The sequence below is a fragment of the Trachemys scripta genome, chromosome 11 (assembly GCF_013100865.1).
Source record: "Trachemys scripta elegans isolate TJP31775 chromosome 11, CAS_Tse_1.0, whole genome shotgun sequence".
Lineage (NCBI taxonomy): Eukaryota > Metazoa > Chordata > Testudines > Emydidae > Trachemys > Trachemys scripta.
Genome location: NC_048308.1, coordinates 28,506,552 through 28,520,679, shown reverse-complemented (window position 1 = coordinate 28,520,679; position 14,128 = coordinate 28,506,552). Strand labels below are relative to the sequence as shown.

General features: G+C 43.5%; 2 non-coding genes across 2 annotated transcripts; one reads left to right on the top strand and one right to left on the bottom strand.

Moving 5' to 3' along the window:
* The first annotated feature begins 11,701 nt into the window (after positions 1 to 11,701).
* Positions 11,702 to 11,772, top strand: TRNAG-GCC. Its single transcript has one exon. It is a non-coding gene; the product is annotated as a tRNA-Gly (tRNA).
* Positions 11,773 to 12,073: 301 nt separating this feature from the next.
* On the bottom strand, positions 12,074 to 12,145 carry TRNAA-CGC. The gene has a single exon. It is a non-coding gene; the product is annotated as a tRNA-Ala (tRNA).
* Positions 12,146 to 14,128: the final 1,983 nt, after the last annotated feature.

Below are 14,128 nucleotides of genomic sequence, written 5' to 3'. Positions count from 1 at the left end.
GGCCATGTCTTGGGCCTTCTGGGATGCCATTGGATGGAGCAGCCTGTCCCTGAGCTCCTTTGAAACTGCTCAGGGACTCTGAGCCTGTCAAGGGAAATGTCAACACCAAGTCAGTGGGTGCTGAGTCCATTATGGCACTGCCAGTCCTTGGTGTTAAACTCACAGACTCCAGCCAAAAAGAGAGGGTGGAGTTCCTTGTTGATACCTTTACCAAGATTGCTGTGGTATAGTTGATCCCTTTGTTGATCAGTCTAGGGGTGTTGACTAACCTCCCATATTCAACAGCTCTGGGGTAGCCCCCTCATTCTGTTGGGACAGTCACCAGGAGGCTGTATTTGTTTTCCCCCTTCTCCCACTCCCACTGTGGCTACTTTGCTCTCTCTGCCTGTAACACCTATGTTGAGGGACAGGTTGGCCTATGTGGTATAGGTAGTGCCAGGCCAACCTCTTGTCACTGTGGAGAGGGGAGTTGTCCCCATAGGCAGAGCAAATGTGATGAAAGTCTGACAGAGGATGACTGTGAGTCAGTGAGCTTAATTGAGCCCTTACTTAACAGACTCCTTTGCCTGTGCTGTTCCACAGGAGGAATTGTACCCCAATTCCTGGAGCAGGTGAATAGCTCCAGTAAGAGGGTGAAACTTGGTTTCCAGGAATTTTGGCGTTTCCACTGATTCCTCAGTTCTGTGAGGGCCTTATTGTAGGAGGCAAGGGAATGGGAGTGGTACTCAACATAGTACCAGCTGACCCATTGCTTCCATGATTCGCTGTTCACCTATGAAGCAGAGCACAGTGCAACCCCCTCTCCCCCCCTCTCCCCGCCCTGTTGCAGGAGGTGCTAGATACTCTTCTACTTTTGGGTGGGGGAATTTTCTTTGATAATCATGCAGAAGACTCGCAGCACTCTGCCTGCCCAGGCCACTTGGCAGTTGGAATGTGGGGAGGAGGAGGTGGTGGTGGATGCCCTGGAGCCAATGCAGCATCCAGCCAGCGCCCCCAATACATGTGATCTCACCAGTACACAGCTACAGCATATGGGTTTTCCAGATACTAAGAAATGCACAAGTCCAAGGGGGCCTGGTCACTGTTGCCTGATTAACAGGCATCTCATTCACTCAATATAATGGGAAAGCCCCGGTAAGAGGAGGAGAGGCACTTGGCTCTAGTTTGCAGGGAGCGCTGCCTGACCCTTGAAAAGTGGCTGCTGCTGCCCTGCACTGTGCCTGGGAGGAACTGAAGCCACTCAGTGCAGAATGCCAACCAGCTCTGATGCTAACCTTTAGATCTTGCAGTGGGGTCTTTTCACTAGGTGAAGCCCACGTAAAATCCCAGAGTAGACTCAGAGGCAGCCTGATTCTGTGGCTATTTATATACATCCCAAGCTCCCCGTCAGCCTGTCTTTGTCCATGCACTGCCTAGATCTGTTGCTTAAGGGAACTGGGATCTGAGAGGGCAGGATCCCACAAAAGACCATGCATTTTACTGACCCCTGCTTTCTTGGGGTGAAGGGAGCAGTGATTACCCCTTACCACGCTCCTTGGCTGCTTCCCAAGAGCTACTTTCCTTGCTGTACTTCCCTGTTCCATGCCTAGTCAACATGCTTTCTGTGCAGGACAAGGCATGTCATCTACCAGGCACAGAAAAATAAGCTACTGCTGCAAATCAATGATAGGGCCCATCTCCTGCCCACACATATTGTCCTTGAGGCATGCTCCAGTCTCCTGGCAGCCAGCTAAATGTCAGCAGCAGGTCCCATCTGAGAAGTCCATAGGAATCCAATCCTTCTCCAGTTGCACATAAACATTAGCTCAGATATAACCAGATGAACTAAATTGGAAGCTGAACTAATAACATGTGGCTGTCACATCTCTAGATATCACTGAAAAGTAATAAACACTTCATCATACTCAGTGTTGGCTTTCAAAAATTTTGCAAAGTAAGTAATAGTCTTTGCTTCCAATTTTGACAGCCTGAATATCTCAAATAAAATGTAGAGACAGCAATACTTTTTAAAAGGGGGGGGAGGAAGTCATTGGTGTGAGAGTTGGAATCTTTCAGTTCCCTAGAACATCAAGTTTGAATTCCCCTAGAGCCAACTCAGCCCTTTGCCCTTCTGGGGTAAATAAACTAGGCACCATACAGTTTGCTTTGGGGGTGAAGATCCTTCAGATGAGAACTTAAGAACTAGGAACTTGTCTTCTCTGTATGTACCGAGTTAGGTCCAAACCAAAAGCACAGAACTTTACATGGAGGTGAAGGAAGTAAGGCAAACAGTAGGGTTCAAAATCCAAACCTTGATGCGTAATTTACAAATACCCCATGACATTATAATAGGTAAAAACAAAACTCCAAACTGAACATACACATGAAAACTTTGCAGAGGTTGTAAACTGGATCTGAAGTTTGTAGCTTGGTCCATCTCTTGTGAACACTAAAACCACTAATGTATTTTTGTAAGAGTTGGACTTTGCCTCAGTATCTTTGACTAAAATTCTATCCTCTCACTGTGGTTGAAGGTTGCTGCATTTCAGTGGTGGTGAATGCATGCAAACAGTTTGTCAACTGCTTCTGGATCATTCAAAATAAAAGACATTATATAAATCTTAAAGATAATTACATACATTTTTCCCAAGTGAGCACATTTTGAATTGTGAACCTTCTGTGTTTCATGAATCCTCCAAAACCAACAAAATCATGACTGAGTGGAAAAAAGTAGGGAAAGGGACTGAGTTGCTTTTCTGAAAAATAGCAAATCCAACAGTTAGTGAAATCTGTTTAAATTATCACTTTTATTAGGCAATCTCCTCTCTAAACAACTCAAATAGCTAGAGCCCTGCAAATCTGCGGATATCCTCTTTATATCCGTGGATATCCAGATGCAGATATCCATGGACCATGCTTGCTGGTCAGATGCAGTTACAAATTTTGTGTCCGAACAAGGCTCTACAACTAAGCCCAATGTAATTAGAAGACTTCTGTTGAGCATCCAGTTTTTGTCAAATCCTTTAGGCAGTGCTAAGGACAGGTTCATAAGTTAAAACAGTGCAGGACCTAAACAGTATTAAAATAGATTCTTTTCACAGTTAAACAGAAAATTAGGTGCCTTAAGATATATATATATCTTTGAGTATATTGTTTTATTTAATCTCTAGGTTACATTTTTATGTCCTGATTCTTCGTGTAGCTTGCTGCCTGGGATGTAAGCCAGGACCAGAATTTCAGAGGGCCCAACATTAAGTACTCAGCAGGTGTTGGGTTAAGGAAGAGTTGACCTTTTGTCCTTAATCCTTGAGGAAGTTTCTTTTCGTTAGCAAGGGAATACTGAGAAAAATATTATCAATTCTTGACTATATGCCAAAGTTATATATCATAAGTAGGGCTCAACTGAAATCGCGGAGAAATCACACAATTTTCACGGGTTGGTTATGGCATAAATAGCAAAATTTTGCAGATGTGTTACACATCCACAAAATTTGCTATTTATGCTATGACCAACCCATGGCAAATATGGGATTTCTCCGCAGCATTTCTCAAACGAGGGGCCTGGACCCAAGAGGGGGTTGCAAGCCTATTAGGGGGTCATAGTATTGCCATCCTTACTTCATTGCTGCTGGAGGGCAGCATTGCCTTCAGAGCTGGCCCCCAGGGCAGCAGCCGCCGCTCTCTGCTCTGCCTTCAGAGCTAGGCGGCTGGAGAGCAAATTTCATGGGAGAGACCAGATTTCACGGTCCAAGAAGCGAATTTCACAGCCGCAAATTTAGTGGACCCCTAATCATAAGAGTTCCACTCTTGAAGAAAATCTGCCTATACTGCTACTGTTTTCTTCAACGAAATTTCTCTATTTTTCATTCCATTTTTGAATAATAACAGCAGAGAAGTAGAAACATATAGTGAAGGAAATAGCAGCAGACTCTGAACTCTGCGATTTCTTCAAGAGGGCTCTATTATAATTACTACCTTCAGAGAACAAAAGTACTTAGTCACAGCTATGATTAAACATTTAGAAATGTGTTTTCCCCCTCTCTGGCTGCTGGTATCAAGTATCACTTGATTATTCAGAAATCCAGTTGAACAGCTTTACACTAGACACAGGTTGCCAATATATTATCAGGGAGTTCCTGCAAAGATGTTCCTCATTTGAATGTGATAAACCTTAAATTCTAGGGGTGCATGTGCTTGAGGAGAAGGAGGGAATCCATTCATTTTCCCATTAAAAGAAAAATTTATTGTAATCATAACTAAGGCTTGTTGTTGTCATGTTAAAAAACATGCTTTGTCAGCAAAAAATGCAAAAGTCACGATTTAGATTTTAAAAGTGTGTAGTCATTGGCCCCATTATTTGATGCAGAATGCACAATGTAACATAATGTCCAAGCCTAGGCACCTAGAATGGGAGCACTTCACCATCTGCAGGAGGCAGGCAATGGGAATAAGTGGTGTCTGCGGTTAGGTCTACACTACCCGCCTGAATCGGCGGGTAGAAATCGATCTCTTGGGGATCGAATTATCGCATCTCATCGGGACGTGACAATCGATCCCCGAATCGACGCTCTTACTCCACCAGCGGAGGTGGGAGTAAGCGCCATCGACGGGGAGCCGCGGAGGTCGATTTTGCCGCCGTCCTCACAGCGGGGTAAGTCGGCTCCGATACGCGAATAGCGTAGCTGAATTTGCGTATCTTAAATCAACCCCCCCTCCCCCGTAGTGAAGACCTGTGCAGTTAGCTCTTGAGCAGTATTTTTATGCAATCTACAGATAAGATGCTTCTGGCAGGGATTATTAATCAATATCTAGAAAAGAGGCACCCCTTCTAGAAGCAGGGGAACTCACCTCAACTTTCCCTTTATTTTGATGTGGAATGTTAACAATGGGCTCATGAGGGCCTCTTCTAGCTTCCTCTCTAGCACAACACTGAATGGCAGAATTTGCCATGGTCAGATTTGTCAACCTAACATGGGTGGTCACATGCAAAAATGTTGTAGTCAAAGCATTACTAGATGCTCTAATATCCATTCCTTACTCTGTTACACAAGGCAGTCTCTCTATGCGTTGTATAAAGGCAAATTGCATCTTGGACAACCAGAAGCTAAAGGCCCCAACAAACTCCCCAGTGCACGCTCTCCTGTGAAACCAAGGCACTTTCATGAGCTGCGATCCAATGCAGTCCCTGACATAAATACGCCCACCCTTCCAATAATTTCAGTGGACATATTGCAAATTTACACTGATGCAACTGATATCAGAATCTGGCTCTGAATGTCCAGTGAATGCCCACACAGCCATTCCTGCCAGGTTAAGTGAGTTTTCTGCTTCTCACATGATGATAATGATAGAGGATCACAGAGTTGTTTTCATCTAATACTTAACAAGGAAATGTATTAGAATAAGGGAGACATTACTGTCCCTAAAGCTACTCTGTCTCTCTTCCCCCACTTCCTCCTGAAAGAGCTTCTCCTTAGAACACCATCCTGAAAAGCAGTTGCCTGGGGTCCTGCTGAGTCATGCACAGTCAGCGCCTGAGCTACAGCATTTGCAAAGAGCTCTAGGACCCAGCAGAAACCAGGGCCAAATTAGGGAAGGAGCTGTTTGTTCCTATCACCCTCCTCCTTCTTGTTGTGGTTGCTTCCCCCGCGCCCTGTCTGCAAGGCAGAGAGAGTAGCTCCTCCCTGCCCTGGACATGGCTCAGCTCCTGTATAAACTGAGCTTCAACGAGCTGGGGAACCAACCTCAGCTTCCTAGAGCAGTGCTGTCCAATCTCCAGTGCCAAGTATTATGCAGGCAGGGAGAGGGAAGGGAAAAGCCCACCTCAGCAGCAGCACCATCACCACCTCCTCACTCAGGACTAGTAATCCACCCTCACCCCCTCCACCACCACCACAACACCCCCCCCCCCACACACACACACACTGCAGGAGTACCACTCTGTGCCCCTAGCGCTCACTCACAGCACCCCTTGACACCATCAGCCGTTCCCACGCTCCCCACCTTGTAAAATCTGCATGTAACAAAATGGCCAAATAGTTGTCCTATGTTCTAAATCCCACAATCCTTTGCACTCAAAAGGGACTGTGGGAGATGATGGGGCCAACAAACCAAAAATTAAGATTGGCTTCTAAAAATCTCCCCAAATAACTACCAGATACCAGTGAGTCCCTTTCCCTCTAGCGTTGGAAGTGTGTTGGGGTCACCTCTTCAAGTTGTAGCCAAAGAGTGGTGAGTACCAGGTGGGGCTGTTGTGTTGTTGGAAGGCTGCTGGGATTAGGGTGCTGAAGCAGGGCTGCAGAGCACACACAAACTCAGGATACTGCATGTTGGTTTGCTGGCTGTTGTTGTCCGGGTTGCGAGCCACAGCAGCCAAGTAGTTAAGGCTCCCTGGATTACAGGGCAGAATCCCATAGTGGTTTTGGGTTGCACCCCATAATACGACAGAAGCCAACTTGTTTTTTCTATATGGGAGACAATAACAGACTAGATTCAACTCCAGCGAACATGCAGGTTTGCTACTTTGTCCCTAAACTTTCTCCAGAAACAGTTCAAGTCATTAGTAAAAAATCTTAGAAAACTTGTCCAAAGACATGCCAGTGCACATTCCAGTACATTTAACAACTAAACTCAAGATTTGAATCCCATGTTGTCCAAGTTATCCTCTTCATATTATATATCAGTTTTCTCTTCAATTAATTAATTGATTAACTTAGGCATTGGATAATATTTAGATACAAATGCTTTCACAGGATCCTATAAATTCCCAAGGAGCTTATGCAGGTTGCTAGCTATGTAATCAATAGCTGTCTACTGAAATAAAATTCGTTCAAATGATCTTATGTTTCTTGTCAACTTTTGTTTAGTAACCTTTTGCACTGCAGAACTATGCAGCTGAAAATAAAGGGAAATGAGGAAATCTGGGAGTTTCCGTTTAGCTAATATTGTACATGTGTTTCTGAGGAGACAAAAAAATTACCAGATATAAATGACTGATAGCATATTAAAATTGCTGATTGTATTTTTCAGCTCTTTTTCAGAAATATTTTTGGCAATGCCAGCCATCCTCTAGCCTCCTCAAAACATTTAATTAGACTTTTTTTCTACATAAATATTTTCTTTGTATATTTAAATAATTAATTGGGACAGGCCTACTGGGGGTTGAGATGAACTTAAAGGAGGTAAATATGTGTGACCAAGTGACCTTTTCCTGTCCTACAAGTCCCTATGTTCTCACTGTGCTTAAAGGGACACTGTCAAAATTGGTAGGCCTTAAAACTTTAACCCACATTGACAAGTTGTTCGACATTGTAAGTCTTACCTTAAAGATTTCAGCAATTGTTTTGTTTGTTTTGTTTAAACAATCTTTGCTGAAGGCTCTATAATATATATTTATTCTGTCTGTCTATGTCGATAGCTATCTTAAAATGCCCAATGTACTCTATGACCCATTAAACACAAATTGATGTGCACTTGCTCTCCTGGGAAAGAAGTTAGGAGGTAGTTCAAGTTTTCAGTTTCTAGAGAGCGTGAATCCATAATACAGCTAAGTAATCACTTTACAGGTTTATGATTAGTGTCCACTGGTTTTGGCCCAGTCATACACTTCTGTTTGAGTGGGTGATATTCAGATCTGGGGCATTACTTAAATAAAAGGAACAGAGTACGAACCAAGTTAGTCCTACAAAAGTCATGGTTTTATATTTGTTTCATAGAATAATATTGTTTCTAAGAATAATAAAAAAATTAGTCTTATTCTTAATGCAATATAATACTATTGAGCAAATGCTCAAGAAGGAGTGTGAGTCTAAGCAAACAGTATAAATATGTTTGTAGTCAGAGACGACCTCTGCCTGCTGATAGTGGGGGGGCAGAGTGAGGGCAGCCGGCTTCAACAGGATTACTGAGCCTGCTCGGTCCGTATGGCCATGTTCAGACAAGCCAAACAGCAAATCTGGGGAGGCACATCACCCTGCATGCCCCTCGACTCCCCCACATGCATCACCTCTGTTTGTAGTGTTATCGTTTCTTTTTGTACAGTCAAGTTGGTTTACTAACAGAAGTATTTATGTTAAGAAGTATATATTGTACAATTATTTCTGTATTTTTTTTCATGGGTGAAGATGTAAACTGGGGGCTGATTTAGGATGTTTTGGTTTCCTGTGAATGTCCAGGTCTATTCTGTCACAAGGTTTTTGTCCTTTATCTTGTTACCTATTGCAACCTTCCTACCTACTTGAAAAGAATTCAGGGGCTCTAAGGCCCTCGTGTTATCTTCCCCCAGTCACATTCTGGTGATAGCAACATTCCAAATCTCAAGGAGTCAGAACAACATTTGGAAATCTCCAGACTCCACTGTACAGTAGCACATGTAGAATTCCCCAGGGAAGCCCAGCCGCTGGCCTCAGCAGAGGAGCAACTAGGTCCGCAGTTCATTTAAAGGTGTCCTGGAATGAGGAGAGAAATGGGTTTATCCCCTTTTGAGGTATAAAAAGGTCTGAAAGATTTGTTCTGCTTTTTTTCCCTTGTCCTCTCTATTTTTGCTTAAGGTCTTCTCAAAAGACTTGAGAAGTGGAATGAAGTGGGAATTTTCTCAGATCTCAGCCAAGAAGATTTACACTTTAAGAAACCCATTGTTCTTCTCAACTGCATTAAATAACAATTAACCCAGAAAAAAATTTAAACAATCTGACTAAAACTCCCTTCCGCTCTCAGTTACTCAGGTTTCACTGTTGTGGTACTTGTAATGTCATAATCCTACTACTTCTCCAATTGTCCATAGAGTCTTTCAGAAAAATAGGGTAGATAAGATCTGAATATCTAATCTAAATTCAAAAACCTTCGAGGGCCTTCCTGACACATCAATAAGAAGAAAAAATAATATAAACATAGTCTTTGTTTTCCTTTGCAAGTCATTTTTAAATCATTAGGAAAGAAAGCATGTCTGGCTAAAACAAGGGAAAGGATATAAAAGAAGTGTATTGTTGTGAACAGACTAACCCTGTTCTATAGATAGACAACTCCATGGTTGTCCATCTTGGATGTTTCATGAACGCATAATTCATTTTTTAAAAATTCTGTTTGTTACAAAACAATGAGTTTTACATTTTCCAACTGAATTATCCTTTTTTCTGAATGATTTCTTAAATAGTTGAGGAGCGTACATCAATCCCGTTCAGTCATAGCCTTTTCAAACTAAGCATGCAGAATGTATAAAGATATAAAATCTTAATTTAAATAGCATTATAATAAAATCCATTTTAAAACAAATGCTTATGAAAATAACCATTAACATGGAATATAAAAACAGATTTTTCAATTTACATGCCAATAGAAAATTCTTATGATAGACGTGTATTTGTTTTGCTTATGTAGCCAAATATTTTCATAATATCTCAGTAATGATATGTTTTTGTGTACTTTTGCTCTAAGAAAAAAAATGCAAATAAAATGGCCACAAAAATATAGATTATTTAGTTTATCTTTATTTCAAAAATTGAAATGAACTCCATATTCTGTTCTTTAAGTACTGTTGGAGTCTATTAGTAAGAAATGTCCTTTATCTCTTATGCTACAAATTAAAAATTAGCAATGTGGCATGCAGTCATAATTCAGGAGCACGGAGAAAAATGAAATTTGCCTCTGTATTCTACAGAAAATGCCTCTATAAGTAAGCGATTTATGGATTTGTATCCACTTTGTTTTAATGTGGCAAATGACATGAGAGACAATTGAGACTGGATTTTTTTGAAGGAAAGTGCTTGTACTTGGACTTTGTGTAAAATAGCTATTTCAGAGTGTTACTGTACTTCTGGAATTGTGTTACACATCACTCTCCATCCGCTCATTCTTCACTTCAGTTCTTCAAATGCCTTTCCTCAACCACCAAGCAGACTACAGCAGGGAATCTCATTTCTTTGGTGTAGGAGACGACAGAACATAAATCAATCTCCAGAGTACTCTGAGGTTTTGACCCATCATGTCACTCTTGGCCACCATTGTCTAGTACCATAGATCTGAATTCATTCTCTTGTTTCATGAACCTTTTCTTTACAACTATTTTTAAAGAGGGGAGCAGGAGCACAGTTTGAGTCTATGATAAGATGTTTTTAAAGGTGCTAATATAGGCATGTTCTAATCTAGACCCATATTTGAGCCGCAGTAAGAATTAGTAGTGTCTGCAAATTGCGCTTGATTTACAGAGGTCACAGGTCACTGTACTATTTCAACCAACTCTGCCGTATGTCCTAAATAGATGCACAAAGTGGTTTAGCTGATTAGAGAAACAGTTTTCAAAACTCTATTAAGTTAGCACTCGTGAGTGCGAATGGGCTTCATTTGTGCTCTGAGAAAGACCAGAGGGTTGGTTGCTGATCGCGCAAGGCTTGCTAACCTGTAAGGCATTCCGGTGGCAAGCTCCCCTGTATAAAATCACTCAAAACATTTTCTTGACGACTGCAATTCAACATAAATAAAACCTGTCCCATTAATCACCTAAAGCCTAATCCCAAAGAGCACCACCCCGGGGATGCCTGCGGCTGTTCAGATCTCTGCTGATTTCAGCAGGACGTGGCATGGATACAGACATCTCGGCCTCCACGTTTCTTTTTGCAGGTTCTGGCCCTTAGAGGTGTATTTTACCTTTTGATGCTCCAAGGAAACGCCTATTATTAGATTAAGTCTTACAATTAATGGGAGCTGAGTATAGGTAATTAATATTTACCAAATATTTTTTTAACAAATGTTGCTATATTTCGAAATCATATATTTGCCTTAGTATGTAGATCTGAGTGAATAATTTTCAAATATATTAGAATAATTTATCTGGAACATTTCATTATTATTTTCCAAAGAAAACATAACATTTTTTCATTATTTACCTAACTCTTGGGGAAGTTAATGCCTATACCTGTTCTGTGGATAAAGTCTCCAATAATCTAGGGGGGCAGATTTCATGCAGACTCTCTTTTTACAAACAGAGAAAACTTGCACAAACATTCCTGTGTGCCTTCTAGGCTATATAATTGCAGACACTGTTCTTACTTTAAGGTCTTATTTTCTCTTGATATGATTCACATAATGGTGTTCTTGTTTTCCCATGAAAATCTTGCTTGCTTTGCATGACCGGTCTTGAGAGTCTGTCCAAGAAGACTAACTTAGGTGTCAAGACTTTATATCATTTGTCACAACACGACATTGCTGCATTACAGTGCAAGTGATGACATTACACTCATACCTCATGAGTTCATAATGCTTACTTTTTAATTAAAATATCACTATACGTCATATTGTATCAAAATGCCAAAATATTAAGACAGAATGTTGCAAATGCAGTCATGATACATTGCTTTGTTGGAGGATAATGTGAGCCCTGGAAGGCTAAAGTCATGGTCCCCTACAACAAAATCAGGCAAGCTCAGGATAAATAAGATGAAAAGGATAACTCTAGTTTGCTACTTCCATTGTACACAGTATCAGTCAATTTCCAGGACATTACACAAATCTTCATATTTATTTATTATTTTTGCATCTCAGAGACTATTTTATATAAACCTAATGTTATTTAGCGGGAAGGTGGATTTAAAAAGTATAGTCTGCTTTTTAAAAAATATTGGATTTTTTTTCCATCGTAAGAAATATAAATGCCTATCCTAAGTACAAATAAAAGATTCACATTTGACACATTCTAAGAGGACAGACTTGGTAGACTGCTCACAGCAGTGCATTGGTGGTTCAGTGGTAGAATTCTCGCCTGCCACGCGGGAGGCCCGGGTTCGATTCCCGGCCAATGCAGCTCAACTTTTGGACAGGACTAAATTCAGTTTTACAACTGTAATTAGACGCCACCCGTTCTCTGTTTTCACTGCTGTCTCCTTTCCAGCTGCACCTCACCGCCAAAGACCAGACCTCACCAGAAACTTTTGCAACGATATTTTCAATATTCCCATTATTTGGCCTGGGCTGGGAAGGACACCCACCCGCTCGGGGGCCGGCTCGGAGGTTTGCGGGAGCCCGGAGGCGGCTGGGGGCACTGGATCAGCCCGGTGCTTGGAAACAATTATTTTCAAAGTGCAAAACACACAAAAAAAAAGGCTGGAGATGCCGGGGATTGAACCCGGGACCTCACACATGCGAAGCGCGCGCTCTACCACTGAGCTACATCCCCCAGCTGTCCTCGTCAGCCCCGCCAGGCCTATGCATCGTTCCAACGGCCTCGCCCGCCCTGCGCCAGCACCGGCCCCCCTTCCCCCGCTAGGCTGCTGAGTGACCGCGGCTACAGTGCGCTCGGCGCGCCCTGCCCCGGCCCCTCCGCGTCCCTGCCCGCCCCCCTCAGCGCTAGCGGCAACGTCCCAGGCCAGGCGCGGAAACCGCCCGCGCGCTTCTCTCCGCAGCTGCGCGTTTGTCCCGGGGACAGCGAGCCCCGCTCGGCCCCGGCGACCCCGCTGCTCCGGGACGGCTCAGCTCTGCGGCGCTGGCAGGAGCCTGCCTAGGAGCAGGGCAGTGGCGGACCCTGGGGCAAGAACAGGTTGGCGGGGGGGGGAGCCCTTCCTGACTCTGAAATCCGTCCCCACCTGTCCCCCACAGCCTCAGCCAACTGCGGACCACCTGCCCCAATCCTCCTCCCCCGCAGCTGCCCCACGGCCCCAGTTAGGAAAGGGATAGACAAGAACACAGACAATGCCACTATATAAATCCATGGTGTGCCCAGACCTGGGATGCTGCCTGCAGTTCTGGTTGCCCATCTCGAATTAGATATATGAGAATTGGGGGGGGAGAGTACGGAGCTGGGCAACAAATTGATTAGTGGGCTAGAAACCCTTCCATATAAGGAGGGAGAAAAAAGGCTGGGAGATCTGATAGAGGTTTATAAACTCGTGAATGGTGTGGAGAAAGTGAATAAGGAAGTGTTATTTACCCCTTCACATAACACACGAATCAGGGGTCACCCAATGAAATGAATAGGCAGCAGTTTTAAAACAAACCTAAGGAAGTGCTTCCTCACACAGCGCACAGTGAACTCGCACAGTGAACTTGTGGAACTCTTTGCCAGGGCCAAAAGTTTAAAAAATAATTAGATAAGTTCATAGAGGATAAGTCCATCAATGGCTATTAGACAAAGTGATCGGGGCTGCAGCCCCATACTCTGGGTGTCCCAAAGCCTCTGACTGCCAGATGTTGGGATTGGACCACAAAGATGGATCACTTGATAACTGCCTTGTTCTGCTCATTCCCCCTGAAGCATGTGGCACTGGCTACTGTGGGAAGACAGGATATTGGGCTAGATGGACCATTGGTCTGAGGCAGTATGCCATTCCTGTGTTCAGTCCAGCCCCTCCCAGTAAGCCAGCAAGCCCCACTCTCCCCAGCAACTTCTCTCCACTGTGGTGCAGCTCATCTTCCGAACTGGCAATGGCATGAACAAGGATACATGTATGCAGCTAGACCCAAGCACCCTCCACTGTTAGCAGCCCCCTGCAGCATCAGCACAGACAGCGCACTCACACCCCAATTGCTGAACGCCTGGTTCTACCCACTGGAGGTAATCCACACATTGAATCTGGTTACATCTCCAGGCAGTGGGTGCACAGGCTCCCTGATGCCTGCGTCCCATCCACTGTATTAGTTAAGGGTGCAATCCACTATATCTCCAGACATAAGGCAGTACCCTCCACCCTTTTCTTTCTGGGTTCTAAAACAAAATCATAACCTTGTGCCTGATGCAACTCCACCACTTGCACCATTGTAGCAACTGAACAGCCTCTAAAGACCAGGTGTGCCTAAAGCTCTCTGGTTAAGTACCAAATGGCCTGTGTTTCCCTTTGAGAAACTAGCTCCTGAAAAATCCCTGGCAATATCAAAGAGCATGTTGCACTAGAGGAGGCAGCCCAGACCAGCTCACCCCTGAGGAAGATTTGTTTCTTGTGGCAGCCACAATGGCAAGAACTTGCTCCTTCCTTTTACCCACACAGCCTTGAAAGTCATCCCAAGAATAAGGCACAGCACTGGGAGGGATGACCAGGGAAGAATCCTGCAGCTCTTGAAGAGTTTCCAGGTTCTCTGGTCCAGAGCCTTGACCAATGAGTGACCAGTGAGAGGCTGACTGATCACTCACCAGTGACAGCATCCCTTTGACTTTATTAGTTATTTC